A 23,882-nucleotide genomic window follows, 5' to 3' on the forward strand; every position below is an offset into this window, starting at 1 on the left:
TTTTAAGCAGAATTCAAAGAATTCTCTGACATAGTCACTTGGATATAATATCCCAGTGTTTTTGGATCCAGCCTTCCTTGTCCTACTCAAGCAAAACTTCATCTAAAGTTAGTCACCTGGATCAGTCTCCATGTTTACAAGTACTATAGACTGCTCCACAAATGTAATGGCTTTGATTTTTGTTAGTGATTTTTTTTTTAAAAGAAAGCTCATTAACTTTTTTCTCTCATATGGCATATTCCTTGTCAGTAGAGTGGTGGAGTGTATGAGAACCGATGGTATAATAAATGTAAAAATATATTTCCATTTCAAATGGAAAATGACATGTGCCAGCTATGAACATAGCTAGACCAATTTATAAATAGAAAAAAAAAGGCATTCTTCCACCCCCAGGTTTTCTTCTTTTCCACCTATTTGATTTAACCTCATCTAAAGCTCTCTGTGCAGCTGAATCAATAATTAAGATTATTTTGTTAGTGCAAAATACACTTGTTATTTTTACAACTCTTGAGGTTTTTTTGTGGTGTTGGCAGAACAAAAACGTCACCGATACCAAATATTTTCCCGTTTCTATATTATTGCCCCTAAATACACACAGTATATTAAAAACTACCATTATACTTCATGCAATATACAAAAATGAGGATACACATTCCTATTTTAAAAATTAGATAGAAAGTTAAAAGTAACTTTTTAAAAATTAAAACTTATCTTCACCATTGTTAGAAATTTATTAGCTTAAATAAATACATATGGAATTATATTCCCAATTTAAGATGTTTTATTATTTTACTTTAAATGAATTCATGTTAGTAGTATTTGCCAACACTTGTTTTCCCCTTTTGAAGTGGAAATTCAACTCACTGTTATCTTTCTCCTTAAACTACTGTTTAACAGTGGGGAAAAAAAACAACCAAACAAAACAACAAAAGCCTTCAGGTCTTAGTTACTTCCAAGAAGGCTACAAAACTACATTGGGAAGTTTCCCCACTGGAAGGAGAAATGAATTCAAGCAGAGAAGCGAGTACTTTCCTACAGGACAATCCAGGGTCCAGATAGGCATTGAAGTATTGTCATAGTTAATAGAAGTATTTGCATGATGGAAACCCTTACAGAAAGGATTTGTCTGGTTAGTTTGTTGGTTTTGTTATGGTAAAAAATGGGAAGGGAAGGGAAGGGAAGGGAAGGGAAGGGAAGGGAAGGGAAGGGAAGGGAAGGGAAGGGAAGGGAAGGGAAGGGAAGGGAAGGGAAGGGAAGGGAAGGGAAGGGAAGGGAAGGGAAGGGAAGGGAAGGGAAGGGAAGGGAAGGGAAGGGGAGGGAAGAGGAAAAAGGAAAGAAAAAAGTAAAGGGTAAAGGAGAGGAAAAGGCAAGGCTAGGCAAGGCAAGGCAAGGCAAGGAAGGGAAAGGCAAAGTCCAATATATTCCCATTATTTCTTACTTTGACCCTCCTATATAAATGATCAATTTCACAAGTCAGATTGGAAGATTACTGGAGATACCTCTTTAGAGATGTAAATCAACACACTGATTTACATCAGACAGTGAACTGGAGAAACATGTGAAGAATTGCGAAGATGTGTAAACAGGCTTGACCGGAATTGTGAAGGGTTTTTTTTGGATGTCATGAGATACATGCATTATAATGACAAGTTCAGACCTAAGCAGTTTTGAAAATCTTAATAGACAGGTTCTAACAGTTGACTAGTTAGTACCAGATCCCGATTATAGCATATAAGTTAAGCTCAGGCTTCTGCTGAATGTGGAAAATTAAAAAATATGTGGAAATATTGTGTTACAGTGTTACTGAAAGCAAAGAAAAATATAGCAGGAATGCAGTCTGAAGTTTGGATTGGCACAATTATGTGGAAAAAGATGATCAAAGAGTTAAAGCTCTGTAAACTTCTCAGCACATAATTCATAATGTTGTGGTATTTGCCTGGCTTAATACTTAAACACATACTTAAGATCTTATTTAAATGAAATCACTGAGCGTTGTCTGCCTTTTTGCAAAATATAGGCCAAAAAGTCGATAGTAGCATGATATCCAGGTTTGACTGGGAACTGTGTGAAGTTTTGACTTTTTAGGTTTGGATGGGCTTCAAATATCAGCATCCAATAGGAGGGAATATTCCTGATATTGCACTCTCTTAGAGCAAAAATACAGAAAAAGATGGTCTTGAGGACCCTTGCAAGGCAAATTCCAGCCCAGTACATATTTTCTCTAATACAGAGAGATTATGTAGTCTTAGCTGGAATAGTTCCTTAGAAATAAAAATAATTATACTAATGATGATAGGGAGATCAGAAGTGGGCAGTGTGTGCATACAGGGAACCAGATAGGTGGAAGGATTCAGGCAGGACCTATAACTGACAAGACTAAGTCTAGGGTAGGACTATAGAAATGAAATTGAATTATTGATACTGAATTGCAAAGCCAATTTAGATGGGCTATTTAAGACAAAGATTTTCCATATGCAAAATGACAGGAAACAGAGAGGTAAAATTTCAATTGGAAATTGAGCTTTACAGTTCATCACATAAGGAGAGAAGCATAGTTTCAGACAGAACCTAAATATGTGATGATATTACAGTTTGAGAAGCAAGATGATATAATGATAAAGGAATATAAAAAAAGAAGATGGCAGATCAGAGCTTCTGTGTTTTCACGAGGCCATTTCAACTGAGCAAAACTAGGAAAATTCAAAACGGAAAAAAATAAAGAATATATATATCTCTATATATTTCACTTGGTTGGTACATATGTTGTGGAATGCATTGCTGTTGACTGAGAGAACAAAACCTTTGCAGGATTTAGAACACAGTCATTGGATAAAAAGGATATATGGAGTAATATTTTGGAAACATCATGCTTCTGAGCACAAGTCCTCCAAATAATAATGTTGAAAGACATAAAAAATAAACTGCCACACATATATAAGGGTTAGGAGTTAAGCATCTTTCCATGATGAAACTACATATTTTAAGTGGTGAGATTCCTGTTCTTTGTGGTACAGCAATTTTTGTGTCCATATGTGTTGATTTTTGGTTCTCCTTTACTGTTGAGATGATGAGATTTGAACTTTCTTCTCCCCAAATGTGCAAGTGAATATTTTTTCAGGAATACTGAGGAAACTGAGAAAACAATACACCCATGGAAATCACAAAAAGTAATTGCATGTAAGTATCTATTTTTGAAACGCTAACTTAATCAGAAGTTGAATATGGTCTTTTTGGTACAGTCCTGAGGGAGATACAATACATAAATTGCAGTACTGACTGATGGTACAGACCTCTGAAGAACAAATCCTCTTTTCCTAAACCTAGAAAAGGAACCAATATATCTACTGTTGGCCTACACGACGAAAAACAAATGACAGTGGTCTAGGCCAAATCAGACATCATTTCTTGGGAATGTCTTTCAGCACTCTCAGCATTAGTCAATAATACTCACCAATAATCTCAATTTTCTTCCAGAGTGTGTGTTTCCATGTAAAAGTATAAAGGAATTTTTGCATCAACTTCTAAATTGAGATCATTGGAGAGGTGTAAGAGATTTAGACACTTTGACAGTAGAGACTTAACGAGCACTCAAATCCCATTGGAAATTGATGTTATTTGTCCATACCTAAGGTTCATTTGAAAGTTCTGGAAATGTCTTCCCTTGATGACACTAGCATGTGAACAAATATTTTCTCTGTAAGTGTAGTAATTGCAGTTTGTAAATTGATGTAACATAATTATCATTTACTGTTTCAACTAGAAAACATACATAGGTTTGCTTGTTCAAGAGTATTTTACAAGGTCCAGGTGCTCTATAGAATCACCTGCAAGTGATAGTGATGAAAAATATTAACAAATTTAACCAGTCAGTAAATCAAAAAAGTAAACCAACACTCCTCAAACTGCCCAAAAGACCTTATTAAACATTTTTTCCCCACACCCAGAAAGTGAAGCTGCGTGTGTGTGACATGGTTTTTATATCTACTAAATTAATCTGGATAGCAAGCCATTTTGTGTTAAGGGGGAAGAAATAGCTCTCATGATCTGGTTTTGGAATGTAACTGGCCCTAATTATACAAACTCTTTTATAGTTCTACTGACTTACATAACACTACAGCTGATCCCTAAAGCTGATTAGAATTTGACTTGCAGTATTTAAGAAAAAAATAAGAGATAGTCAAATTAAGAAATAGAATAATAATTTCCGTTTTATGGTGTTTTAATGCTGAATTTATACTTTCAGAATTGTACATCTGATCTATTTTATATTTTCAAGTATTTTAAAGCTTTTTACCCCAATGTGATAGAGTCATCAAGCTAAACATTTGTACATGACATGTCACAACAAGCAACTGACAGCTCAGCACACATGCTTTCTGTACTTAAAGCAACATTTCCATGCATGTCAAACATTCTTTAAAAGAATTGCAATATTCAGAGTACTTAATTGTTCAGTTATCTTGATCTAGCTTGGTTTATCACGAGATTTGACTTTTCAGTGAATGTTTCAAAGATTAAGCACATTTAATTTCTTTGAAAACAATTGAATAGAAAAAGACAGATGGGGCAAGGTTGTTGTGCTAGTTTATCTTTTACAGGTTACTCACATAAAAAAACACATGTGGCAAGTTCCCCAACTGACTGAAACTCTTGGGTGATGTTTTTGTCATATTAAACAGCAGAGCATTGATTGCAAGACAAGGAACACAGGAAATCAGGTTTGTTGTGATTTTTATATTTTAAAACGAGTCCAATTACTAAGTTTGCACTGGGTACCCATAATAGCCTGAAATGTGTCTTGAATGTGTGCCGTGCCTTATGGCAAGCATGGTACGGCGACTAAATGCACATCATATATACCTGGTATTTCTATTCCTCATGTTCCATGGCTCTATCAACCACAGACATCTGTGGCTGCTCTCACAGTTTATCGCTATCTCTTTTTGCCAAGGCGTTGTTGCTGGTCATTCATATTAAGAGCTCTTAGATCTTGCTCAGTGTAATCTTTCCATCTTTCCTGGTTGGCCACAAAGCTGAACCTCATAAAAATAGCGTTCTGAGAGATTTTTTATGCAGTCTGTCTTCCATCACTTAACCGCATATCTTGTGCATTTAAATCATTGGGATTTATTTTTTGTATTTATGATATAGCGTTAACATCGTATTTGGCTGAATGCCCAACAGAAAGTAATTGATCCAGCGTGCATTTTATTCTCTTTCTGTCTGTTCTATCTGAGGAATAAGGTGATATAAGATTTGGAGTTTTATAGGCCATAATGAGGAAAGATATGCCACAATTATGCTTATGTTCCATATTGTCACTCTTTTAAAAGACTGACCATAATATCGCCTCCTTCTATTTATTTGGATTTTTTTCAAACCTCTTAACAACAGGATAACTTGGTAACATCTTTGTCTTAGTGTATCCCCACCTGTTTTTAATACTTTAGAGGGAACATTGCTAGCCCCTTCTGTTTTGTTTTTCCTGCATGTTCTTGTTGTTCCTTGATTTTAACTTTTTTTTAGATAGAGTTCTTTCACAAGTAAGTCAGCTGTCTGAAAAGGTGTCTGTTTGTTAGTCACTTCTACCATGATTCCTTTTAAAGAAATGTATCAGGTATCTGTGTCAGTTTTCAGATTTCTCAGGCAGAATACAGATGTAAAACTGAAAGTACCTAAGTGGTAGAAACAACAGGCAAAGCCTAGAATGAGAGACTGCTATGGCAGGGGAATGGCAGTAGTTTCCTAGAGATTCCCAGATTTCTATCACCTCTGGAAGTTAAGTTGCCATGCATGCTTCCTGACTAGGCAACCAACTTTTTGTTACTGAGGTATAGTTCTGAGCTGTACAGATGCCTGTATCATGCAGTCCACAAGATGCCTGGTACCTTCTGCTTCATCTTCTCAGATCCCTTGAAAATCAAAATGTCCATTTAGCTTTGTAATGGCTTAGCCCCTGGCGGGGTCTGAGACCATGCGGCCGCTGCCCCTCCCCCACAAAGGGAGTGAAATACAAAACCCCGATCTGAGATAAGGACAGGTTTAATACAGCAGTGCAATAGCAACACAACAAACAACAACAATAACACTAAGAATAATAGTAATAACAATGAACAGGGCAAAATATCTACCAATACAGCAGTGAGAGAAAAACCCGGCGGCGCGAACCCCACGCGATCACCGATTCTTCCCGCTCTGTGGCACCTGGATGTGACCGTGGCATATGAATAACCCGGCTAGTGCTTCCTCCCCCACTGCTGGGGAAACTTAACCCTATCCTGGTTAAACCAGGACAAGTTTAGAAAACTTCAAACACTGGTTTTGAAGTGAAAACTTTTCCTCTTCTTGTCATTCTGCAGATAGGAGGGAGATAAAACAATAACTTCCCCTTTGTACATGTGCCCTTATCCTCCCATTTTAAAAAAATAGTCAAAATACACTACTAGTGATACTGTTGAAATAAGTGATGGAATATACGAGCAAGAGAAAAATTATATTTCCTGCTAGTAGTTGAGTTCTTCGAAACGAGAATATAACATCTGTTGATTAAACTCTGATATGTAAATTGAGACTTGTACATGGGCTGATCAATGGTAAAGACAAAAAAAAGTGAATCAGTAAACACTACCACTTTAAAAGATAATTATAATTTGTTGGTTCCTAAGGCCAGAATTCCAGTCTACTGCACCAACACACATCTAGCTGACTTTCTAGCATAAAATTCCAATGTAGTTAATATTTATTATGTTTCTTGACATTTCAAGGATATAGTTGAAAAGAGGAGTCTGAGAACATTTATTTCTCCATCCTGGTCTGGGGTATGTGTGCCCTGGTCAAGTTCTGGCTGCATATTGGGATGAGACTTGGGTGCTTGAGATATCCTCTCTTTCTCCCTGTACCTTGTTTTCTGCTGGGAGGCAATCCAGGTGTGTAGACACAGCAAGTACCACTGCATGTTGTACCACTTCCCAGACCTGGAGTGAATTTTCAACAGACCATGGGGTACAGCTGCCACAGAGTTTTTGAAACAGCCAACATTCCTCACGATAACTTATGTATCCCATACAAATTACTGTATTTTCTGCACTCCTTTTTTTTTTTTTTAAATAGAGTAATTGCCATTAATAGCAGTAAAATAAGCAAATAACATATACTTCAGGGAACATATTTTATAAGTGCAGGTTGAGACTTTTTGAAAGGACCCAAAGAAGTTAGTCATTCCCTGCAATGAAATAACACATGATCACCTTATTTACCTATGAAAGTCCCATTCCTAAAATTTATTTTGTGATGTGAAGAAACAAAAAATTCCATGTTGTTTCCTGTTTATGTAAAGGTTCAGTGAAATTTTGTATGAAGTTTTTTGAATATTTTGCTTTCTGACATACAAAGATTTTTAATAGAAATTATTGGTTATGTTCTTTTTAACATATATGTATCAATTTTTATGTACAAAAATAGTATTTATCTACAAGAATGGCTTTCATAAGCAAAAAATTCCAAACCTAAAGCATATATATTTGGAGGTTGTGTTTTCATTTCAGGTATTTATGGCTTGAAGGTTCAGTACTGGCATGGTGTGTAAAGAAGTTTCTTTAGGGCATGCTGAAGAACTGAGAATAGTTTTAAAAAATAATAAATTGACAGATCACTTAATTTGTAATTTATTTGTATATAACTCATTAGGCATTGGAAAGTATTATTATTCAAAATGTTAAATTAATGTAACTTGGATGTTTATTGTAAAAAATCTATACTTTATAGATGCACCAGACATATTCATATTTAAAATATATGTGGTTATTCACTGGCAAATTTTTTAATGTCTGGAGGAATTTTATCTAAATACAAAAATAAAGATTAAGAATCACAATTACAAAAAGAAATAAGACTCAATATATGTTTTTTGTTTGTACACATCAGCTGACATTGTATAAGGTTAAAGGATTTATTTTCTTAGAAAAAAATTCTGTGATCATTTTAGGAGAAAAAGAGATAATGCAAGGTATTAAGTTTAGGATGATTCTGATAAGTCATTATTAATGAAGTTTGAAATAAATTTAATCAACAAGAAAAGGAGGGAGTGTACATGAATTAGTTTTCTTTTAAATTCAGCTAATTGATTTAAGTACTGTCACAGCAAAACCATTATTCCATCACATAGAATGATATTTTGTCTCTGATTCCATTTGTGAGGAACTGAACAATGGTGGGAGCTATATCAGTTGTCTATACATACGACTGTCACTTGATCAGCTGTTTTAACCACACTGTACATTTTTAATTATCTATGTACACTTTAATCTTCCACTGCTACAATGTAAAAAGATGCAGATGTAAGAGCTTTTGCTATAAATGGCAGAAGTCCACATTGTTAGATAACTAGTTTTTCTTTCTCCCCACCCTCAGAATGTCAAAAAAAGCTGAAGCATAAATGAAACCTTCAGCTCAGTTGTGCTGGTTGTGTGATTTATAAATTCATTTAACAAGTATGATTTAGTTGTATCTGCTGAAAGATCCCCACCCTAGCCCAAAGACATTACTGTCAGCTTAAAACTCTAGCAGTATATAAACTACATGGATATAGTCACAACTTGTTGTCCCAGACCTTATTAATCCTCAAGCTATTTGAATTTAAAAGCTGCTTTTGACATGGAATCCACTGTAAATCTGCACTCCCTGAATTTCCACTGACACTTCAGGGTGACATTTTGATTTTTTATGTTAAGGAAGTCTCTCTGTTCTTGCTTAATCTCATTACCTGTTATGCAGGCATTATTTTGTCTCATACAAAATATGTAGCTTAATACAAATTATTGTGTCATTGTTCTGCCAAAGCCATCATCCATAAGGGATTTTCCTAGTGAACCAATATCAAAATATAGACAAGATTATCATAATTTTAGAGCTTGCATCTTGAAAGCCTCAGGGGTCTTTTGTATTAAGCGTCTTTGTTTTGCAAAGCTACCAGCATGAAGTTATGAATGACATTAACAATTTGTATCCCTTGCCAAATAAAAAAGTCACTTGATTGTTTTCAGAGTACACTTGATGCATTGCAGCAGATACCCGCTTCTTTCTTTCTTACTGCACATTTGCTTTTGTATTTGCTGGCATTGTATTCCAGCAGAAAAAGAAGACAATTCAAAGAAATAAGACTGATCTTATCTCTTTATTACTGCCTCAGAAACAGTAGAAATTATCATGTTTCAGAAACAGCTCTTTAACATCCTACCATGCGCACTCCCCCCGAAATGTACATATGTACGCATGGAACTTTATACATATCATTAATCATAATTTCTTCAAGGGGTCTATTTGGTATTTAATATTATTTTAAAGAGTTTTGCTGTATTGCTGGGGCCAGAGAATGATAATACAATATTTCCTTCAATGAAAACAGATACCTGCTTTTGTAACTGGAATGCACAGGGGAGCAGAAAGTGCTTTATTTTTTTATATTTCCTGACCTGTAGTTGGCATTGCAGTGTTATACATGATGAAGAAACACAAGTGTTTATTTAATTAATAATATAAAGGTGTAGCAACATGAGTGTTTCTTCCAACAAGAAGAACAAGAGACACTAAAAAAATATAGTCAAAGATATCTAGGAAGTATAAGTTTAAAAAAAATGTTTAAAATGGAGGAACAGATGTGTCAGAGATCAGTTACAGAAGATACTGGTATGATTTATTTCTGATGCATAAAACGATATGACAGCTTGGGCTGTCAACCTGCGGATGCCAGGTAAGAAATTCAAGTACAGTTTTGAGGTTAGGACTATGTCATGCAACTCAGAGAAGTATTTGGTAGTCATCAAGGTTGTTAGAAGATCCCTTCTACATTGCCAGAGCTCTTCTTTCTTCAGGTTGATGTCATGTGAGGTGTAGCTTTCAGTCATATGAAGACTTCAATTTGAGCTCAGATTATTAGGCCTCTCTACCACAAGAGACAATAGCATATGAACACTGAGTTGTGAGGTGATACCAAGTCAATTGCTTCTTAAACAATACCCAGCTCCCTGTCTCTGTTGTATTTGTTTTATTCCAACTATCACTCAGAACTAGTAAATGACATTACATTTGCTCTCACAATAGAGACAAACGGATTACCACACAGGAATGTGTGCAGCTATCTAACAGGGACAATGTGATTACAAATAATGTAATGATTAATGTGCTATATCCGTTGGCAGCTGCTTTGCAAAAAGCAAAGTCAAAATATACCATGGCTGTTCATAAGTGAAGCATAGATAATAAGGAGGTAAATTTTTCAGTCTTAGATTTTATAAGAACTTACTAAATTGTGAGAAGACTAAATTAGTTATAGTTCTTACCTTATTCAGAAGATGTGCAAGAGTGACAACAAAGGAAGAAGAAAAAGAGAGATCATTAATTTATTCAGAAGATGTGCAAGAGTGACAATGAAGGAAGAAGAAAAAGAGAGATCATTAATTTTATAGCCAAAACTCACTACAGTTCTCTTCTAAGAAGGAAGAAACCAAATAAATATAGACTGTCTTTGTTTACCAGAAGAAATAATCACTCTTCCTCCAACTATACAAATACCGTGCAGTGACTGAGCCAGCAAGAACATCTCAGCAATTCAAATGTTTCCTTTACACCCACAAAGAGGTTCTGAGTGTTGCAGAGGCTGCAGTATCCACTAGGCTGAAAAGTGAGAGTCTGACATTTAGCCCTGGCCTCTGTCCACTGTGCAGAAGTGCATGTACAACTGCTTAATAAACTCAGTATTTCAGGGATAAAGACATTTTGAATTCAGATACACAAGCATTGGGCTTGGTTGTCATTGTATTCTCAACTACTGACCAAAATCCTCCTTTGGCTCATTCTTCCGAAAGTAAATATAACTTTTTAAAGGTTTCAAAATCCTCTATAAGAAAAAATATTATGGTGTTTACTAAGTATTTACAAAACTAAATATGTGTTTGCTTCTACTTCATATAAAGAATAGATGTTAAAGTAATTAAAAGCCTATCCTATTTTATGTTTATTTTTGATCACTGTATGAATTAAATATGCTTATGTTTTGTCTCCAAGAAAATTAATTGAGATAGTTTAGAACTATATATTATGGAACTGAAAATTTATGTGTCTAGCTTTGATGAAATGTCTGTCTAGCTTTTCTGCCACATATCAAAAGCAGCTAGCTATTAAAATTTCAAACTTCAGTGTAGTTAATCCTTCTTCAGAAGTCATTCAAGATTAACAAATAAATAAACAAACCTGATTTAAAATTATCTGAGACTATGTCATTAACTTGCGGGACCTGAAACATGGTGAGAGACAGCTTTTTAAGATGAACTTTTAATAAATATAATTATTTTCTTAGCAATAAAATTACATTTTTTTTAAAGATAATTACTTGGCAACACTATTAGAAATGAAAATTTCCTGAAAGGTATTTCTAAAATAAAATCCAAGTTATACTTCATGGCATGATAATTGGGGTATATATAATACAATTTATCAGCTGTTGGTGAAAGGTAGCATGCTTTAGTTTCTGGAAATTATGTCTGGGGATGTCAAGGCTTGGAGTTCTAGCTTGGCTGTTCTGAAGGTAATGGCAAAATTCCTTCTGGATTCAGTAAAGGTTGTCACTTTACCTTATGCTGAAATCTTCTTGTGGTTCGTTGGACCCTTACGCTGTTATCAGCTTCCTCATCCATTAGATAGACACAGCAGTGAATTCCTTGTAGGGAGACATTTGTTTTTCAGTTGAAAACCATTATGCAAAAGTAAAGTATCAATTAATAACACTTTATCTTCAAACTGATTCAATATACCTACTGAATAGACTGTCATTGATTTCACAGGGAATTTTCTCAGCAAATCCAAAATACATGATTCCTGGAAAACTGCATCAACCCTGGAGAATCTGGGGATGCAAAACACTGTGAGAATGAAGTAGATGTACCCTCTGAATCTTCTATAACTGCATATATCTTAGCAAGCATGCTGAAGGAGGAATGTGTCACTGACTCAGTAGTGAAAAGCACCATCCCACGCCATTAGTACTCTGCAAGGATGTGTAGCGTGCTATCTCTGGAGATACATGCTTTGTGCAATATCTGACAGACAGATGGAGAAAAGGCCATGCAAATCATACAATCTGATTTTCTATGCAATGCATAGTTCATTTTGTTTATTGGTCTACCATTTGAATATTATGTCTGATCAAGAGAGGAAGTGGAGACAGTGGTAGCGTCTTGGAGGAGGGAGGTGGGATGGCTCCTGCTCTTAGAAGCTGCCAAGTGTGTTGGAAGGAGGGACTGCTCCTAACCTGCAAGGTGGGAAATACAAGTGAGGAGACACTGGAGCGTCGGACAGGACAGAGTCTGCATCATCATGTTTCCAAAAGGATGGAGAACAAAACTTTGGAAACTCAGGGGAGATAACAGTTTTCTGCAAACTAGTAAGCCATTGAGTTGACTGAAAGTAAACCTGGATAAAAGGATATGCTTCAAAAGGACACAGCTGAGTAAAGAAGATTGGTTTATGGTCCCTTTTTATTTCTATTCCTTTTTACTTAGGAATATTTAATTTTCTCTTCTAAAGAAAGTTAATTCTTCCAGTTTACATCCTAATAAAAATTGTGGAGATTTTTTTAGTCTTTCTACCTTGGGGACTTCAGAAATAAGGAAAAGAACAAGACAGATCACTTTAGGCACTTACTAATAAGGGGTCCCACCATATTCTGCATTGTTCAATGAAACGGTCCACTCTGTCTGTGAATTTCTTTATTTGTAGTATTTCAAACAGAGCTATCCACTGACTTTTGAATTTTAAGCTGAAGTTACTAGCTTTCAGTGAATGTGAAATATTGAATATGAAAACCTCTTAAAAGTTTGTTGTTTTCAGTTCCTTAACAGTTGGAAAATCAGATTTAAAAAGTTGGCATGACTATAAAAAAATTTGTACAGTTTTAATTTTTTTACCTGACTGATTTTCATAATAATGGCTCAGTCAGATTCTTAAATTATTCTGCTCTTCTTATCCACAGTAAATTTAGATGCTAGCCACCATGAATAAAGGGGGGGTGAAATATGCCCTCTGGTCACTATTTATAGGACTTGCTTGCTTTACTGATACAAACATTCTAGGCTTCCTGTTACAGCTATACAGTTCTTTTGTTAAATTCAGAACACTGTTTTTAAAAATATTTATAATCTTTCAAGAGGGTATATTATTAATTTTTTTTTTGTATTTTATCTTCTTCCCCTAGATTATTCAGCATCTTCTCTCTACATTTTCTCTTTTTTAATGTGTTCAATTAATTTAGTCAGTTGTCCATAAATGCAAATTTATAGATGCCTACATGTGCTTTTCTCAGGCACTCAAACTACCCAAAATTTGGAACTCTAGATTAGACCCACTTCCTTTTTCAGTTTACTTGTAGATACACATTTCAATCCAAAACACTAGACCTTACAAGAGATCACCTTCAGGAGTTTCTATTCTGCCAAGTTCAGATCTGAGCCAAAACTGTAAGTTGAAGTTGTAGTCTAATTCCTCTCTGCATTTCACTGCTTGAGATGCAAAGACTTTCTGTCATGATTAAACTAAAGTAAAAGACTGAGGTGAGCTTCAGTTAGCTGTTCTTCTTATTCTTAGTTAAGATAAATGTTCAAATGAGGAGTATGGATTTATTTTCTGTTATATACAAGAAAAATGTCCAGACTGGTCCAGCCTTACTGTGCTACATACAAAAGAAGAACCGCCAGTAAAATATGTAGCCCCATTTCTGTTAGAACTTGAAGTATTCATAGACACATTGATATTATAAAATTTTCTTATTTAGGAAGAGAATTTTGTTACCCTTTCTATGGTTCACAACAAAGCTTTTCAGTCTCTATTAAGTAATTTCTGACTTTTTTTTTAGTAAGCTCTTTCTTATGTCTTTTTTCAAAGATTAAGCTTATCTCACATAGAAAACCTGACTACATCATCTTGTGCTGATCAACAGGATATCCTGATTTCTGGAGTGAAAGGTCACAGACTCTTGAACAGCTTTCACCTGGCAGTATGCATTTATATTATCTTGATAATGCAGCACTTCATATTACCGCTGCCTGGAAAGATGGTAACAAGTGACCAAGGCTCTACAGTAAAAGCTGATGTAAGATTTTTCCTTTGAATATTTGAGGAGATAGGCAATTTTCTGAAATAGCATTTTAATATTTATTTTTACTATTGGGAAATATATTAACATTTTGGTAGGCAATTTAGCTGCTATGCTGTGTGAGGAAGCAAGTATTTATTGTAGTTGCTGTGTATCCAATAACTGGAATTTGTGACAGCACCAATTTGTTCATGTTTTTTACTGCTTCTAAGTCTGTTTATTCTTGTTATGTTTCATTAAATCAGTAACAAATCCCCTGTCATTTCAAGACTTTTCCTGCAGTGAGGTAAACATGGATGGAGTATGACATGCGATGAGACTAGCAAATGTATTTGAGCTTTTTTTAGTGTTTCAGTAAGGATTTGAGCAGAACTCAAGTTGCAGAAGGTATCTACATACCCACTGAGTATTCACCTCAGCATGACCCAGACTGTTATTTTCATTTGTGGGAGAACATGTCAGCCTACTCTCTAGAAAAACTTGAAGTTTCAGTACAGCCTGGTCAAGCACAATACAAAATATTTTCAAAAATTGAAGTTGAAATCCCACAATATTAATTCCACAAGCTTACTAGAAAGGAAGAAGATGCCATTCTTCCTGTAATTGTGTGAGACTTCTGATGCCTATTCTAAAAAAAAAGACTTTACTTTGAGTCCAGGGACACATGTACACAAAAACAGTCACAGATAAGCTTGGGTCTGGGCATAGGGAAAGTAGGCAGCTGTCCTAAAAGATGGGGAATGGTAGGAAGTTACAAAATTACTACAGACTTCCTATCTACTTTACCTGTTCCTGAACCCTGGAAAAATAACATTATGGAAGTGGCCACCGGTGTTTTTTCCTTAGGAAGAAGTGGAGTAAGTACAGCAGAAGTTACTGCTGCTGTAAGGACAAGGGAGATAAGGGTAGCTAGCGTTTCCTCACAGCAGTTACTGCACCAAACCTACTTGCCAGTCCTGTGTTTTCTGAGGGTGACTGAGTCAATTTATTTCTCCATGGCTCTGCCTCAGCTCTATGATTCCTCCTCCTCCTCCTCACTACTAGCTTCACCACTGCCCTCATTAATTTCTTAAATTTTCCTTTAAAAAAACCACAAATGAACACATGAATAGCACATGTTATATAGTGACAGTCAATAAAAATATACTTGATGATAGATATTTGAGTCTTATATACCATACCCACTTACTATGGCAAAACCCCATACAAAAGAAAAACAATGGTAAGCAGCTACAAGAAGTGACTAGTGAAAAACAATGCAGATGACAAAATGAACAGTCTGACCAGGAGCTACCTTTCATGGAGAGCAGCTGTTTTCATGCCTCTGAGAAGACTGGACCCAGCCCCAGCTCACCCGCTCCGTCTGTGAGCCAGAGCCTGCGCAGCAGCTCTGTGGTGCAGAGGCAGAACAGTGCATGGGCAGGGGAACTGTGCAGCAACCTGCACCCGTACATGCAGCTGCAGCTGTAGCTGCCTACTGAGCAGTCATGACACCTGTCTTTCCTGGCAAGAATTTTGGATTTGCTAGTGAAATGGCTACTGTCATTCACACTATTGCAGTGTTCAGTGAGTGGTGTTTAGCTTTTTCTGTTTCTCTCTTTACATTGAGTAATTCTTCTACCCTTTTTGATAATGTTCTGAGAATGATAAATAATTTTACAACCAGCTTTATTTTTTTATTGTCTAAGTAAATAAAAAGGTAATCAGAGGAAGCAAACCACGTTAGCCTGAGTGAAAGGAAAGGTGTTCAGATGTTGGAAGGGGAGCTGTCTCTTCACCTGCAGTGGAAAGTCTAGTCTGCCATTTAATACTGGGTACATGTAGAAATTGTCCTGTGTGGTATAATTTCTAAATGTGCCTTCATTAAAACTTTCCCAGATGAGGATTAAGGGAGTGTAATTTGTCGGTGAACCAGAAATCAGTGCCGGGGTTGTGGTTCAAGCTGATAAGGCCTTGGAGGAAATTCCCTCCTACTGTTAGGAAAACTGGAAAGCGGAAACCTGAAGTATGACTGCTTTAGCTGATAAGAGAAAAATAAAATTATCTTAAACTAAGGAGGGTTTTTTTTTTCACTCCATTAGATTTATCAAGAGGAAAATATTGATACAATTTATCATTAAACTGAAAGTTAAGTATACGTAAAACTTTTTTTTTTTTTTTCGTTCATGCCAACTGTATTAATTAACTTCTTAGATTATAAAGTATGATGTGACTAAACGGGTAAGTGGTGTAAGCTGAGGTAACATGAATAAGTTTTCAGTTTGCTTGTCATTCCTTTCATGCTTCTACTTAAAATGACTGCAGATTGCTCAACTGATGTTAATATGACCCTTCATCTGAAATAGAATTATTAAACATTTTGACTTTATCAGCTGTGCTGTAGTTTGCAGTGTTTGGAAGATGTGGCGAAAGAGTTTTAATCAAAATTAATAACAGCATTCCCTTCAGTTTTTGTTCCCTTCAAATTATACAATTTTCACTTATTTCATACCTATGCAATGCCTGCTGAAGGACTGAGGTAAAGGTTATCTTTGACTCTAAAGCTTGTGTGTGTATGTTTGCATGAGTTATGTGAAGGACAGTAGAAGATGAGACTCCAGTTTGCTGTTATGAAAACTCTTGACTGCTTTGGTGTTTGCTTGTGTGATAGTTTTATAAACATTTGCTTTTAAAACTTACAAATTCTGGTTGATGCTTTAAAATTGTCATTTGGCACACTGCTGCATCATGAAATACCTATTCATTTGTGTTTCTGTCATAGGTTGGGAGGCTGGGACAACAGAAGTCATTTGTACTTGTTCACTCATTTAAGTGATTTGCCATGGGCGATGGGTTTGCTCAGCCTGGGAGATGAAATTTCTTCCTTTTCTCTGAATTGAGAGAGGAGATGGAGAGTGAAGTGCCCAGGGTAAGTCAGAGATCTCGCCATAGATGACAAAGGATCACTGGTAATAAGGGTAGATGTTCAGGGAGGGGAAAGGGGAGACAAAGAAAGACACTGAGAAGGACACTATGTTTTAATAGCAGAACTAATTGAAAGCAGAAGGGACAAACTATGCACATTCTCCCTACGTGAAGACAGGAAGATCTGGTGATAAAAAGGCTAGAACACAAAGCAGATTCAAATTTTCATATTTAATAGTTTTATAACTGCTTTGTGTTTCATGCAAATAGCAGTAATGTGTTCAGTTCTGCTTCTCAGGCATGCAGCTTCAGAAGAATTTAATTATAAACCAAAAGACTCACACCTTCAGTGGTATCTTAGAAATACTATATTTAAGCTTTGGGTGGAGACAGGTGGAGAATGTGACTGAAGAGTCAGTACTGAATGGAAAGAAGTGTCTGGAGCATGGGTACAAGCTTTCAAGACAAAATGTAGGCGAAGATTTTTAATCCCAGGTATGTGCCTCTGGCTGCGTCTCGGGTATGAGGACAGAATGCTACTGGAGCTCTGTTCAAAGCTGGGGTATTCACACAGCCCCAGTCCCTAGGAAATGCTTAATCACTGGCCAAGGTTAGACTGGACTCTGTAATGGACTTTGGTACCTGTAATCAATCTGTGTTCACAGCAGTCCTTAGTCATTAAGAAGCAATGTTGATAATAGGGCCATATGTTTTTATTCAACCTGATCATTTAGAAATAAAGTATAGGAGGACTAGTTGAATTAGCACAGAAAGCCTCAAACAAGAAGAAAGGTTTACTTACAGCTCTTCTAGACAACCCTTGACACATGATTTTTTTCTCAGAGCCATTCTTGGCTCTCTCTTAGTGAGTGCTTGGAGCTTCCATGACTTTTCTGTCACTGCTCATGGTGTTTGCAAGTGTTTGTTTCTCTCTCACACACTCTGAAGCAATACTTAGTGAAGTTTTTCTGTCAATAGTCCCACAGTGGTCTTGTACAGGCCTTTTTGGTTTGGATGTTGGCTAGTGTTTTTATTTTGACTTAGGAATCTTTTTCCAGAATGACATTTTTCTGTTACAACTGTTTCACTCAGAGCAATTATTTTTGTCCGTCCCTTAAAGGCATTTTGGCTAATACATATCAGCCTTTCTGGGCCATTCTACAAAATAAAGTTGCAAGTTTTAATGCTAAATACTAACAATAAATACTCCATTAAAAAGAAAAGAAAAGAAAAGAAAAGAAAAGAAAAGAAAAGAAAAGAAAAGAAAAGAAAAGAAAAGAAAAGAAAAGAAAAGAAAAGAAAAGAAAAGAAAAGAAAAGAAAAGAAAAGAAAAGAAAAGAAAAGAAAAGAAAAGAAAAGAAAAGAAAAGAAAAGATGAACATTTTTCTGGTTTAAGGACATTTTATAGTGTATAATGTTTTTGTAAGGTCATATTCTACCTTGGTTTGTGCTGCTCCTTATATGTGTGCTGCAGGTTGGAATATAAATTTTCTTTCTCATCACAAAATTTGCATCGTCTTTCAAGTGAATGTAATGCAGGACATACTTCTAACTACTAGGGAGGAAGTATCTATATGTATTTAAATTTAAAACATATAAAAAAGAAAGTGGCAGATAAAATACTAAATATATAGATCCATAAATTTTTGGGAAAAATGTAATTTGAAAATTAATTTTTCCCTCCAAAAACTCTTGCCAATAAGGTAAGTAGGTGGAGTCTGAAGACAAAACACCATTAGCTTTCGATTTAGGATTATCTGGTGAATGTGCAGGTTGTTGCCACAAGAGGAGTCCCACTCTCTCTTTTCATTTCTTTCCTTTGCTCTAGATCTGGAAACTGTGTCTGTTTTGTGATTTAGTTCAATGAGCTGAGCAAACGGAAAACTAGTCCACCAAAAAAAAAAATTTAGAGATGTTTCCATTAGATTGATTTGGCAAAGCGGATAAACTGGAGAACACCCTGCCACCACTGAGAACTGACTCAAAAACCCTCAAGTATGAGACTGAGTTAGACCTCTTCTCAGTGAGAGACAAATACTCTCAACTAGCACAAATTCAGAAAACTACCTGACATTTTAGGCACGAGTTTTTCACCTATACAAGTTATTCTTTGTTGTGATTCCTATCTGTGCTTTTTTTATTGCTATTGAACTGTGAAATGGAGGTTTTAAAAATATTTGCATTACAGTAGCAGCTTGTAAACACAAATTTTTTCTAATATTCCTAAAAACATGTACTTTATACTATCGTACTTGCTTTTCTTTAGTCACAATATTACTCATATTTGTCTTTTGAAAGGCTAAAACTAAAGTAATAAACAAGTTTTGCAGAGTTTGGGGGTTTTGTTTTTGTTTGTTTGTTTGTTGGGGAGCTTTTTAGGCTTTGGGATTACAAAGTAGTATTGCAACATTTCAGACAGTATCCATCAGGGCAATTTAGGGAGCTAGAATGAGAATAGGACTGTTAAACCAAATGTGGACGTGTAGAAACATTATCCTGTAATTTGGGGGAAATGCTCAAATGTTTCTTTTTCCATTTTGTTCTGTTTGTTTATTTAATTCTCTCCTTACATGTCTTGAGTGTCTTACATTCAGGTCAACTGGACAAGGGTAGTGTGGTATGGTAAACACACTGTGCAAGCACTGCAACAAGTATGCGAAGGAATCCCTTTTATTCAAGGCAAGTCTGGATTGTTTAACAGGAAAGACAATGTGTACTGAGGTTGGTGAGATAAATTTCACAGTATTCCATAGTTTTCCGAAACTATGTAATAAATGGGATACTCAAAACTGGACAAAGAGGAAAAATGGGTCTTTGCCCCTAATATCAGTATCACTGATAGTAGATACTGCCCCTCTTGACCTCTTTGGCTCAGAATCCAGACACAGTTTTGAGCATTTGAATATGACTATGAAAAGTGACCTGACTTTGCTCTCCAAAGAGTTTGCATTGTTCACCGTAGGCTTATTAAACACCATTCACCACTCATGTAGAGATCTGTTTGTTAAGCAGATATATTTGTGCTACTATTATATTCTCTGGTTTCCCTGTAGAAACACAAACAGAAATAAGTGTAGTCAGTTTCTATACAAACATATATAGGCCTGATTCCAGTCCCATTTACTCCTGTGATATTAAACACTGCTCATTTTAAGTGCTGGCATTCTCAAGAGCCAGATGAAGAATTTTTGTACAGATTAAACAGTAGCAGAAAGCATAAAGATGTGGGATGTGTGGAGAAAGGAGTCATTTCCATTCAGCAAGCCTCCCACTTGCTACTGAAAAGCTCTCTATATAAGGCTTGGGGAGTGCAGTGGAAAGAGTGCAGAAGATAGCTTTTCTATTTGCTTCAGCAGAAATGCATGACTAAGTTAATGCCAATTGACACCAATTCTCTCAGAGCAAAGTATTACCAGACACTTCAATATGTGCAGTTTTTAAGACAACACTTGGAGGAGGAGCACAGGAACAAGCTGATAAAAGTTGTCACAGTTCCATTTCCATTAGTGGAACCACCATACTGATTTATACCAGCTGAAGGCATGCTAACAAGGAACCCACAGGAACACAGTGTCTAATTTAGAAAAGAACGGCTCACTTTTTTGTAGTATTTTTAAAAAAACCATTTAAGGTCTTACAGAAGGGGTAGCACTGTTCAGTTTTGCATGTTTTGGATCAGACTGTGCAAAACCATTTATTTATTGAACTTAATTTCCTTATGACAGTCCCTTAAAAAGAGGCATGGTGTCAGAGAAAAAGGATGGAGGATCACTTTGGGGGATCAAGCTTATCTGCTTATTTTAGTTAAACATATAAAATGCCAACATTTTTGGGCCTCTGGATGTTCCAGTGTTTTGTATAACAATTATTACTTCATTCTAGCAATATTCTAGCTATGAATATAGCTAGATGGATGAGACTATGCCTCACAGAACAATCTAGCACAGGGAAATATCCCAAAGGAACAAACTTAAAGTATGTAAAGAACATTGACATTTTAGCCTTCTTTAGAAACTGTGAGCAAGCCAGCTGATAAAAACTTTAGCACAGTTTGCTTATTCATGTGCTCATTGATTGTACATAAGATTTTTTGAGGTATTGGATAGCTTCTCAGGGTTAAATCCTTACTTTTTCTCCACCCTTTCTTTTTAAGAAAAGGATTAATAATCAAAGACCTTCTATTGTTTCCAGCTAAGAATGTCAGTCATTTGACTACAATACAACATTCACTGTTTTCAATGAACTTAATGCAAGGTCATATTGACCCTGTATAAATTTTGCTTTAAGAACTAACAGCTATTAACAATAGACCTTTGGTGCATTTGTTTCTGCATGTCTTGTTGGCATCTTATGAAAAGCGTTTTGAAAGTATAGGTAAAACCCCACAGTTTCAACAGAAATAATGACCTCATTTGCCATGGAAACTAAAGGACTTCATGAAAATGCACTGAGCTGTTTTCCATACTAAGGTAAAATTATTCTAAAAATAGGACTGGTGCTTGGTTTTAACTGGTCAAGTTGCAGAGATTTTATGTTCTGAGCCTTTTCAAGCAAAATATCAACACTTCTGAATATTTTTGAGAAAGTCAACCGCCAACTTTCTTTTTTCCCCAATATTTCTCTCTTTTCAAAGATAGAAGGGAAAAATCAAAACAACCAATGGCTTCTTATAACAGCCGATGGCCAGTATAAGTAAACAGCTGAAATTTCAAATAACATTTAAAAGAAGTCTGTAAGAAAGTTATAATAAATATGTCACTGCAGCACACCCTCCCCTTCCCTCCCCTCCCCTCCCCTCCCCTCCCCTCCCCTCCTCTCCTCTCCTCTCCTCTCCTCTCCTCTCCTCTCCTCTCCTCTCCTCTCCTCTCCTCTCCTCTCCTCTCCTCTCCTCTCCTCTCCTCTCCTCTCCTCTCCTCTCCTCTCCTCTCCTCTCCTCTCCTCTCCTCTCCTCTCCTCTCCTCTCCTCTCCTCTCCTCTCCTCTCCTCTCCTCTCCTCTCCTCTCCTCTCCTCTCCTCTCCTCTCCTCCTGCTACAAAGTCAAACTGCTACAAAACCACTGTAAGTAGGAGTTAAGAGTAACTGAAGTTGCATCTGAACTAGATAAGAAACAGGAAGACAGTTTAGATGACAGTGAGAACACGAGCAAGAAAGTAAGTTGCTACTCTGAGCTAAGAGAGCACCTGTTGCTGACAGGACTTGTTTGTCAGCTGCCACTTCACAAGCTGAACGAAGATGAACTTGGAAGTTAGCAGGTAGCTGTGGTGACAGTGAGGTTACTACACTTCTGTCTAATATTCTTTGGTTCAGAAAAAGAGTGGTGACATGCATGCAGCTGGGACATGTGAGGGTAAGTGAGGTTAGAAAGGCAGATAGGCTGGTAAAACAGACCAGTACAAATTACACAGACCAGGACTAGTCTTCTGTCCTGTTTGTTGCATCATACCTTTCTTTTAAGTAAGTTGCAGGGGGGTGGTTCAACACACTGAAATGAAATTGAAATTTGGATTCTCTCCCATGGTGTATGTGAGCTCAAGTGGTTTTTAAAAGGACCAAACTAGCAATACTTCTTTGCAGTTATGTACCAATGGGTGGGGTTTGGAGTGGTCTCATGAAGAGTTCTGAAAAAGGGTTCCCTCCAGGAAGGATAAACTAGTAGGATGAGTACATGACTGAGAGCTGCCAACAAGGTGACACTGGGAAAGTCCTACAGCATCTTTATAGAAAAAATTAGGTAAACACCAGTCCACACAGAGCTTTTGGCTCTACAGCACTTCCTTAGAGTATCCAGGTTCAGATATCTAAATAAAAGAACAGTAAGAGAAGAGAGAAAGAAAGAGCCACCACAGGAATCTCTTCACTTGGGCTGTTTAGGGCATCTGGAAACCCTCTGCCCCACAGTCCCCTTCTCCAGAAAAGTTTATTTCAAATCTCTTTTTTCCATGTCACACTGAACAAAAATATCAACAAAGGTTTCCCTATCTAGTCATGAGACACGGGCCTCACCTTCTTCTCAGAGTTTGTTACCAGAAAATGAAGTGGTTCACTGTGAAATTATGCCACACAGTCTATACACCTCACCTTATTTTGCATTGTATAAGAAACTCAATTAATGAGAAAGGATTTTATCAGGCTACAGGACACCTAAATGTTAAATACTGTCTGGAAAGTGTTGCAGTGCATCAGTATCTCTAGAGATTTTGATCTTGGTGACACTATAGAAGATATTACTTCAGTGTGCAAGACAGGCCAAAATTTTTCTCTCACTTTAAAAATTTACCTTTGTGGTGATGGAAAAAGAAAAAGCAAAAAAAAAAAAAAGCTTGAGGTCACGTTCTAGGGTATATTTATTAATCACAAACTGATTAAGGAATCTGTCAAAATACAGTTACTCTAAGCTTTGACCTGTGAAGTTTAGCAGTTCAAATTTTAAACCCCACAGAAAGTAGTAAATCTCAGGAAGGACAGAATTTGCCCTAAAGGCCACCTAGAGGATGAAAAAAGATGAAATGATAGCTAAAGAATTTTCACTGTTAAAAAGATGTGTCGTTAGGAAATTATAGTGGTTTTTTTTCCCTGGAAAACAAAATTTTCATAATAAGTCTAAAAATGAATATGAATACTTTTCCTACTTAGTTTCTTTTGGATTTCTGTGTTAGCAACAGCACCTGCTTTACAGATGTGTTATTCCATAGAAGACATAGTTAAGAAGATATTTTATATGAACAGAAGTTGAAGCTGGCCTGGAATCACTGAATAATATTAATGTTCTTTCAACAGATCCATAATTTAATTCATTGCATTCATTTAAAGTAACTATTCAAATGGGAGTTGGGTA

The sequence above is a fragment of the Strix uralensis genome, chromosome 2 (assembly GCF_047716275.1).
Source record: "Strix uralensis isolate ZFMK-TIS-50842 chromosome 2, bStrUra1, whole genome shotgun sequence".
NCBI classification, from domain to species: Eukaryota; Metazoa; Chordata; class Aves; order Strigiformes; family Strigidae; genus Strix; species Strix uralensis.